General features: G+C 40.9%; 1 long non-coding RNA gene across 1 annotated transcript; it reads left to right on the top strand.

Moving 5' to 3' along the window:
* Positions 1–5,205: 5,205 nt before the first annotated feature.
* Positions 5,206–7,856, top strand: LOC147314824 (uncharacterized). Its single transcript, XR_015124548.1, has 4 exons — positions 5,206–5,309; positions 6,477–6,521; positions 6,933–7,125; positions 7,509–7,856. It is a non-coding gene; the product is annotated as an uncharacterized LOC147314824 (long non-coding RNA).
* The last annotated feature ends 829 nt before the right edge of the window (positions 7,857–8,685 follow it).

An 8,685-nucleotide genomic window follows, 5' to 3' on the forward strand; every position in this document is an offset into this window, starting at 1 on the left:
TGGTAACACTAAAGTATATTTGTTGATCTGAAATATCTAGAATCTGACAAATATGGAAAAAAAAACAAAAAACCCCCCAAAACATTTGTCACAGTGCTGCATATAAGTGTAACTCAGTTAATATCAATAAAACAGTTATATTTGAAAGGTGGGAAACAATATGAATTCAGATTCTCACACATCTTTAAACTAATTTTGTGCCCTCTGAACAGATGCCAGTCTTTCAGAATATCATTGTGTTTTAGTATGCGCTGGAGCATTTTGGTTTTATGATATGATTTCTCTCAGCTCTGTCTGAACGAGGTGGGTGAGTACATAAGACACAAGCAGCAAATACTGATGGAAACTGAAAAAGAGCCACGAAGGAAGACAATCTGCTATTTATATCAGGCTGCACTCCATGGGGCAAAGCTCCCTCTTGCAGTAATGCACTCTAAAAGTGATTGATTAGTGTGTTATTGAGATATTGTCCATCTTAACGTTCCTCTCTTGCCAAAGTGATGAAATTACCGCACACTAGTCTGTGAAAGCATAATAGCAGATTAGGTCAGTGTGAGCCATCCACTCTAATCCGGAAACTTGACATTCCCTAAAATGGTAAACATGAGTGGGGGGTCTTCACTTAGATCCCGAATGTACCACCCAGCCACTAATACCCTTAGACAGCGTGCTTAATGACTTGGAATATTTTACTGAGGTTCTTTAATTTAGATTCAACCATACATGGTCTCTGTACGTGCACATCTGAAAATGTCATTTCCAACACAACACAGTTGCCCTTTGTTTGAACAAATTGTGCAGATCACTTTCCATATGGACAGTAAAACACTCACACTCACTAGCTGAGCCCAGACAATCTAAAGTGTGATGCGCCATCAGTTTAGCACGTCAGAGAAATGTCGCGTGTGTATGTGTATCTGAAATTGGGAATAAAGTTGGTGCATTGACAGAGACAATAAAACTCTATCCTCTGGAACAGCAACATCATTACAGAGCAGTACATCCAGTGCAGATTAGAGCAGTCTTGTTTATACCACTGAATCACCCTGTACATTAGTGCCCTCGCTCACAGTGCAAAAAAGTTCCTCTTAATGTGCTTTAAACCCTCCATCACATCATCAAAAGCGGAAACACTGTAGATGTGATTTCCACTATAAGGTCTCTAACAAGAGCAGTGCTTTGTTAGCATGGTATAAAAAAAGGAAAAAGAAAGGGAATAAAAAACAGACATCAGCAGGAGGCTGACTGTTTCAGCAGATGTCACCCTGCTAGAATTACATAGATAATAGACACGAACAGGTGACAAATTAAAGGCAAAGCCAACATAGTCTGGCCAAGATATTTTCACAATCCATGCTTTAATGATGGTAGTGGTGAGCGCTGCAACACATTCGTCTACAATCTATTGGTGTTCAACCTGGTTGTGATATCGTGGCTGTGAAGGCCATAGTATGTGATTTACATTATTTTCACACCAATCAAATCATTCAGTGAGCCCTCGTGCCCTGTGGGTGGTGAAACTGTCATCCTAGAAAAGAGTTCTCTCGTCAAGATGATCCATTATGACATAAAGGCGATCTCCAGAACAACCTTCTACTGCAGTGACTCTTCCCTCACAGATCCCTTTACTGTAGGGGTCAAGGGTTCAGATTTTTCTTTCAGAATTGCATCTATATGGAGCTCTCAGTGCTCCTTTGTTTTATTCAAGCATGTTTATCCTCTGACCCACACACACACACACAAAAAGAAAGAAATGATGCTTTAAAATACTCCTCTTTTCAGCTTCAGTAAAAAAATTATGTATAGTGTATGTTACATAGAACATGTAGCACAAACATCCGGCATCATCTGCATTTGCTGTTTGATCAGCGTGTAAATAACGAGTCATTCTCATAGCATCTGTGTCACAAATGACATAAACATTATACATTATTCAGGTTGCATAGCAAGTACAATCGTGCTTTCATGTTTCGTACTGTACTGCATGTCAGCCTTGGCTTGCTCTACTTTAAATTAAACAAGTGCTGCTTTTGGCAGAAATGTTGAGGACTCTTAAGTGTGTTCGTGTGTGAGAAATCTTAAAGATAGACGTAGGCCATCTGGATAAGTGTGAGGTGCAGTTCACTCAGAAGCGGTCCTTCGGGTGGGTCTTTATGGCTGAAAATCTTAAAAGAATCCTGCTGCTCTTCAGAAACAGAAGACAAAGCTTTAAGATGAAAGAGTTTCACTTGTGAAGGCTTTCATCAGTGTTATATATAATTAATTCCCAGGGACATGTAGAACAGCCACTTAGATGCAAGTATTCGAAAACATTAAAAATCATATCACCAAGTGTAATTAAGGATCTGACACAGTACCATATCAAAACAGCTAGAGGATATGCTTAAAAATCAGGTCCCCCCACTTATTCATCTCAGGTTAAGACTTTTTAAAAAGGAAAGATCCAGGAGGTCATCCTCTTTCTTTTCTGATGAAATTTAAATCACTTCCTCCTAGACCAAGAGACACCTTCTCAGTGGCGAAAAATAAAGCAGACATGGGATGTCTGGCCTCTTTAAAGTGGCTTACTACATGAATTTTGACACACTCTTCCCTAATGGAGCTACTACACTCAGTAATTCAGTTTTTTCAAAAAGCACTCTGTTTCTCTTTCCACAAGGATATGAAATCATCCATCACACATGTTGTTTTAGAGTTAATGAATCTCAGCACGCTTGCAGTCTCAGAAATGTTTTCCATATATTTTTTGTATATGGTCATTTTAAGGTGATAGACCTTTTGGATGTTGCTGAATATCAAATGTCTGTTATGATCCAGACGGATGTTTTTTTTCTCTCGCTCTTTCTCCCCGTCTCCAGCTCGTCTCCTTTGCTGCTCCGAGGGGGGAGTTTGGGCTGGTCACACCTTGGGCCCTGCACCTCTAGAGTCTGTCTGGAGTCTGGTTTTCCACTCTTCAGCCAGTGCACCTATTTGCTATTAGTTCATTACCTCCCTGTATGTAAGGACCAATTTGAGCCTTCACTCATCTGGTCATCTCTGATGTTTGTTTCAATTCCTAGTTAAATATTTTTTCTGTCTTTCCCTCTCAAAAATTTTCCAAGCCAGCTGAAGCTCTCACCCAAAAGAAATAGTCACCTGCAATCCTACACTGATCTGTTCCTGCAGAAAGAAAATTTGTTTTCACTTACCTGAAACTCACCTGACTTCACTGCTTCCTTTACTTTCTGGAAAAACTCCAGCCTGCTACTGTCCTTGAAAAGGAATCAGGTAAGAACTCACATCAAAATCACAGCACAATATCCCTCACCATAACAAATCTTTCTTCTCTCTGAGATTCTTGTTTAGTGAATAGACATTCACCTTAGATTCTCCTGCCTCCAGACCCTTCCCCAATTGATCTGAATTTCATTAAAATAAACCTTTTCAAAACTGAGCCCTGTGGTCTCTGTCCTGTTTCTGAGTCCTTTGAAAAGAGTTTCCAGTATTTGTAATGACAGAAGAATCTGGCCAAATGGACCCTATGGACCCAGCAGCTATCCATGCAGCATTATTTAATCAAGACTTGTTACTCGGCCAACATGATCAAGCCCTCCACTCTTTTGTAGAGCAGAAACAAGTTACCTATCAATGCCTTGATCAGATGTGTAGCACGATTCAGTCAATTCACACAGGGTTACCTCAGGCTTCTGTAACAGAACTAGCTGCCTGGTCATCAAGTCCAAAGACTCCTGTAATGTCCCCGACATTCTCCGATGCAGTCTTCCACTCACAGGAAAAGTGAACTTTATGCTCCAGTGCTCACTAGTCTTTAGTCCCTCTATTCCATTCCTTTCCTGATGACTCCTCGAAAACATCTTGCCTACAAGGATAGAACTGTTTCTTCAAAAATCTCGAGACGTATATATTTGCTAAGTTTATTGAGGAGTTTAAAAGAATTTGTGACCACCCCTCTGTGAGGAGGACACTGCCCATTGTCTCCTGAATTGAAAGCAAAGCAATAAAAGCGTTGCAGAATTCGTAGCAGAATTCCAAACTTTGTTAAGGAGACTGGGTGGAATTCCAAAGCCATACAAGGGGTCTTCCTTCACTTATTAAATGATTAAATGAACAGTAAGTTGGTTTCCTGTGTTGAGCCAATGTAGTTGTAAGTCTTTGTGGCCCTAGCTATTGAAGTTGATAACTGGTTTAGTTAATTTAATAGAGAAAAGAATTAGAAGATCTGACAAATTTCTACACACAGCTTTCCATCCTCTTCTGCAGCTTGCTCTGTCCTGTGCTTCAGGATCTGCTACCTCATGATTTTTTGAGAAAAGTCCAGGTGAGTTGATTGAGCTGAGCACTCAATGGTCAACCCTTGTTTTCATTACTGAACAAACAGAATGGAAACAAGTACCTTGAGTTTTATATATTTTATGCACCAAAGACTCCCATTATCTTAGGCTATCTGTGGCTAGAAAAATACATTCTTCACGTCAACTAGTATGAGAAACAAATAGAGTTGGAATTTGTTCTGCTTATCTGTATTATTGTAGGGCCTTTACTTTACAGTATAAAGCATTTTGAGCCAACTGCTGTTGTGATTTGTTGCTATCTAAAAAGAATTAATTGAATTGTATTGTTTGCAATCATCCATAATACCTGCTAATATTTCACCTGAAAACCTCGGTCCCCAAAGAATATCAAGATCTGCAACGAACTTCCAGCAAGGACAAAGCACTCTCGCCCCCTCTTCATTGACCTTATGACTGCAAGGCATCGGCCTTCATCGTGGTACCTACCAGCCATCTTTATAACCTGTCTCATCCAAAAAGAGAAGCAATGGAAAAATACATCTGTGATTCTTTAGCAGCTTGAATTATATGTCTCTCCTTTAGTAGGAAGTGGTTTCTTCTTTTTTGATAAGAGAAATAAAACTCTCATACCCTGCACTGATTACCATGACTTTAATAAAACAAATGCTGAATTGATCAGCTCACTCTGTGGAGTCACTATTTTAATGAAGTTAGAGCTACATAATGCTTACAATACATTCAATAGTGAGCAGATAAAAAATGATCAGTAGAAGATAAAAGCAGAAGAATGACAAACTCCTACCTCCAAAAAACAACTGTAACAGAATTTGTTCTTTTTTACTGAAGATTAATCAGGAACTAGAGTCACATTGATAATCACCAGCAGGTGCAGCTTTCTTGGAATTAAAACACAGATTCACCCCAGCACCTGTTCAACCTGATCCTAAACTACAGTTCAGTGTGGAGGTGGAGGCCTCTGACTAAGGAGTGGAGCAGTCTTCTCTCAGTGGTCAAATTGTAAGTTACGTCCCTGTGCTTTTTCTAGCGTCTAACTACCACTGAGCAGAAGTACCATGAGCTGCTGGCAGTGAGTTAGCCTTAGAGGAGTGAAAGCATTGATTGGAGGAAGCTGAGCAGCTGTTTAATGTGTGGACTAATCATAAAAATCTTTCCCACCTGCAATCAACCAGATGATATCATTCTATACAGGAAATATAATCTTTTTTTCTCCGAGACAATCCTACCATCTTTCTGTGTTGTCAAAGGAGCTTGCAAAGAAAAGCGTCTGGACTTCTTTAAGTTACTTGAAGACGTTTCACCTCTCATCCGAGAAGCTTCTTCAGTTCTAAGGTCAAATGGTGGGGAGTCCCAGATATAAACCTAGTGGGAGTGACCCCCCACAGAGGGACAAAAGGACCCCCTGATGATCCTCTAATCGCCTGAGCCAAGGTGTGAAACTGGGTGTGGGTCCCAATCAGCCAGAGTTTCGGGTGAGCTTATTGTGAAACCTGGCCCCACCTTATCATGCGAATTCCTGAGGTCAGATGGCCCAGGATGTGAGTGGGCTTTAAGGCGTCTGGGGAGGGAACTCAAAACTGGATTATAGATGGCAGAGAGTTGGTGTCGTAAACCACCGCCTCTGTTCAAAGATGGTCGCTTACAGTGGACATAGATGGCTTCTTTCACTCCTCTTTCAAGCCATCTGTCCTCTCTGTCCAAAATGTGAACATTGGCATCCTCGAAAGAGTGTCCTTTATCCTTAAGATGCAGATGGACTGCTGAGTCTTGTCCTGTGGAGGTGGCTCTTCTGTGTTGTGCCATGCGCTTGTGAAGTGGCTCAGGCGATTAGAGGATCATCAGGGGTCCTTTTGTTCCTCTGTGGGGGGAAACTCCCACTAGGTTTATATCTGGGACTCTTCACCATTTGACCTTAGAACTGAAGAAGCTTCTGGGATGAGAGGTGAAACGTCTTCAAGTAACTTAAAGAAGTCCAGATGCTTTTCTTTGCAAGCTCCTTTGACTACGATGACCTGGATGACTGAGAACCTTCACAGACATCTTTCTGTGTTGTTGGTAACCTGGTATTGGAAATAAAAGGATGTTGTTCATCAAGCACTGCAAAATTAACTAGACCCTGACAATGGCCTCCCTAACCAACCGCATGACCTTCCTCTAAAAACACAGGTAATCCATTGGGCCCACACCACCAAGTTTACCTGCCACCCCGGGGTAAGTCAGACAATCTCTTTTCCAAGATGTTTCTTTTGATAACCCATATTAGATAATGATGTTACAGAACATATGGCTGGATGCTCCATCTGTGCCAGAAATAACAGTAGAGTCCAGTCCCTGCCATGGTTTCTTCAACCTTTACCTGTACCTAATAGAAAAAATATTGCTTCTGAGGGAAAAGACAGTCATTCTCACAATCATCAACATACTCTCTAAGTCAGCTTCTTTTGTCGCTTCAGAAATGCCAACCTCCTGGTTCAGCATGTTTGTTGTATGGTATTGCAGAAGATCTAGTTTCTGATAGAGGAACATAATCATAAAGGAATTTTAGACTCCAGATTCCTTTCTCAAACTGTATTATTGCCTTAAATCCTACTTTTGGAGTTCAGTGACCTCCTCTGCCACCAGACTTTCATCGCTTAAAGCCTACCTGGGCCACGGGTCTCCTCTGTTCCCTTCCCTTGAAGCAGAAATGGTTGAGCCCTCTGAGCAACATGGCCTAAAGCGCTGCTACAGAATATGGAAACAGACCAAGGCTGCCCTGCAGGACACAATCACTGCCTAACAGACCAGAGGACTCCAGCCTGATGCTATTCTCCAGGTCAGAAAGTCTGGTTATCTTCTATAGACATTCCTTTGAAATAAGTTTCCAAGAAATTGGCTCCTAGATACACTGATCTCTATGGAATTGGCCCGATAACCTCCACTTGCTTAGTTCAGGTGTGTCAATGAGAGGGAGGGCATGGGTGGCTTGCTCCTTCATCCCAAATCCCTCGGTCACCTCTGGGGCCCCGACTAGGGTATTGTTCAGTTTCTTCTTCATGGAGTTTGGACCAGTGATGCCTGGGCTCGACCCTGTTCTGTTTTTTACTCCTTGACAGATTTTCATATTATTAGTAATTGTAATCAGGCTCTCTGGCATTTGCTCAATCTCTAGTGAAACCTTTATTTTGTTGTTGCCACATTTCTCTCTTTGTCTCTCAGTTCTTCTCTGAGTCAGCTGAAGCTCTCTCCCAGAAGAAATACTCCACTGAATTCCTGACATACTCTGTTCCTGTGGAAAGAAGAATTATTTTCACTTACCTGAAACTCACCTGCCTCCCCACCCTCTGCCGCTCTCTTTACTTCCTACACAAATTACTCCCTGATATTTCTTCCTCTCTCCTCCATCTGTTCTGAAAAGACTCAAATATGAACTCACAGAGCAATATTGGTTTCAACTCTGGCCAAAACCAATCTTTCTCCTCTCTGGCAGAAGTCTGCTTCTGTTCAGTGAACAGACACTCGCCTGAGATTCTCCTAACTCCAGGCTCTGCCCCTGCTGATCTGAATTCCTGTAAAATAAACATTTTAAAAACTAAGCACTGTGGGTCGTGCTTCAGAGTCCTTTGAAAAAAATTATCATTATTGGTTATGACAGTGTCAAATTACAACATAACTGAAAGCTGAATATGAGCAGTTTAGACATTAAAGCCTTGTCTTTTGTTATTCAGCAGCAGCTGCAATGTCTTCTTCTTCTTCTTCTTCTTTTGATCTTTAGCGTAGGAGGGGCTGCAAGATTGGGACGAGTGGGATTGTTTAGGGGTTTTTTGAACATAAAGATAAACATAAGTTCATACTGATTGTTTAGAGCAAACAAAACTTGTAAAAGTAAAGTTATACACAGACAAACAAAACCCACACTTTCAGTAACAACAATCTGAATACTTAGTATCAATCTGTACCACTGAGATCAACATGTACATCAATGACCTGTGACCCTCTATCCCTTTGGATAATAAGTGCAAAAAAGTGTTTCAATTTAAAGCACCAGCCATATAATAATCAGTCTTTCGGGAAAGGCAGAAACAGCTGAAATCACAACACAGGTATATTATTGGTTGTCATGATGTTCATAAGCAGATGCTTATTGACACATCCAGGTGTCAAATTAGCATTTATCATGACCATTAACCCATTCTTGGAGAATATAATAAATATATTTCACTCTGAAGTTGCAAACTGTTGTGCTGCTATTCACAGGGTTGTTACTAGATCTTCCATTTGTTTCGGAGCAGATGTTTTATAATGGGGTTTTCAAAGCTTTCTTTTTTTTGCTCGAAAACATGATGCCTCCTGCTGTATCTGGAAACAAAGCTGATGAGAAAGATGACAGCAAACC

The sequence above is a fragment of the Aulonocara sp. 'chitande type north' Nkhata Bay genome, linkage group LG14, assembly GCF_057382095.1.
Source record: "Aulonocara sp. 'chitande type north' Nkhata Bay isolate Kocher_YH1m ecotype deep benthic linkage group LG14, A_spYH_male_GT1.1, whole genome shotgun sequence".
In the NCBI taxonomy this organism is placed as follows: domain Eukaryota; kingdom Metazoa; phylum Chordata; class Actinopteri; order Cichliformes; family Cichlidae; genus Aulonocara; species Aulonocara sp. 'chitande type north' Nkhata Bay.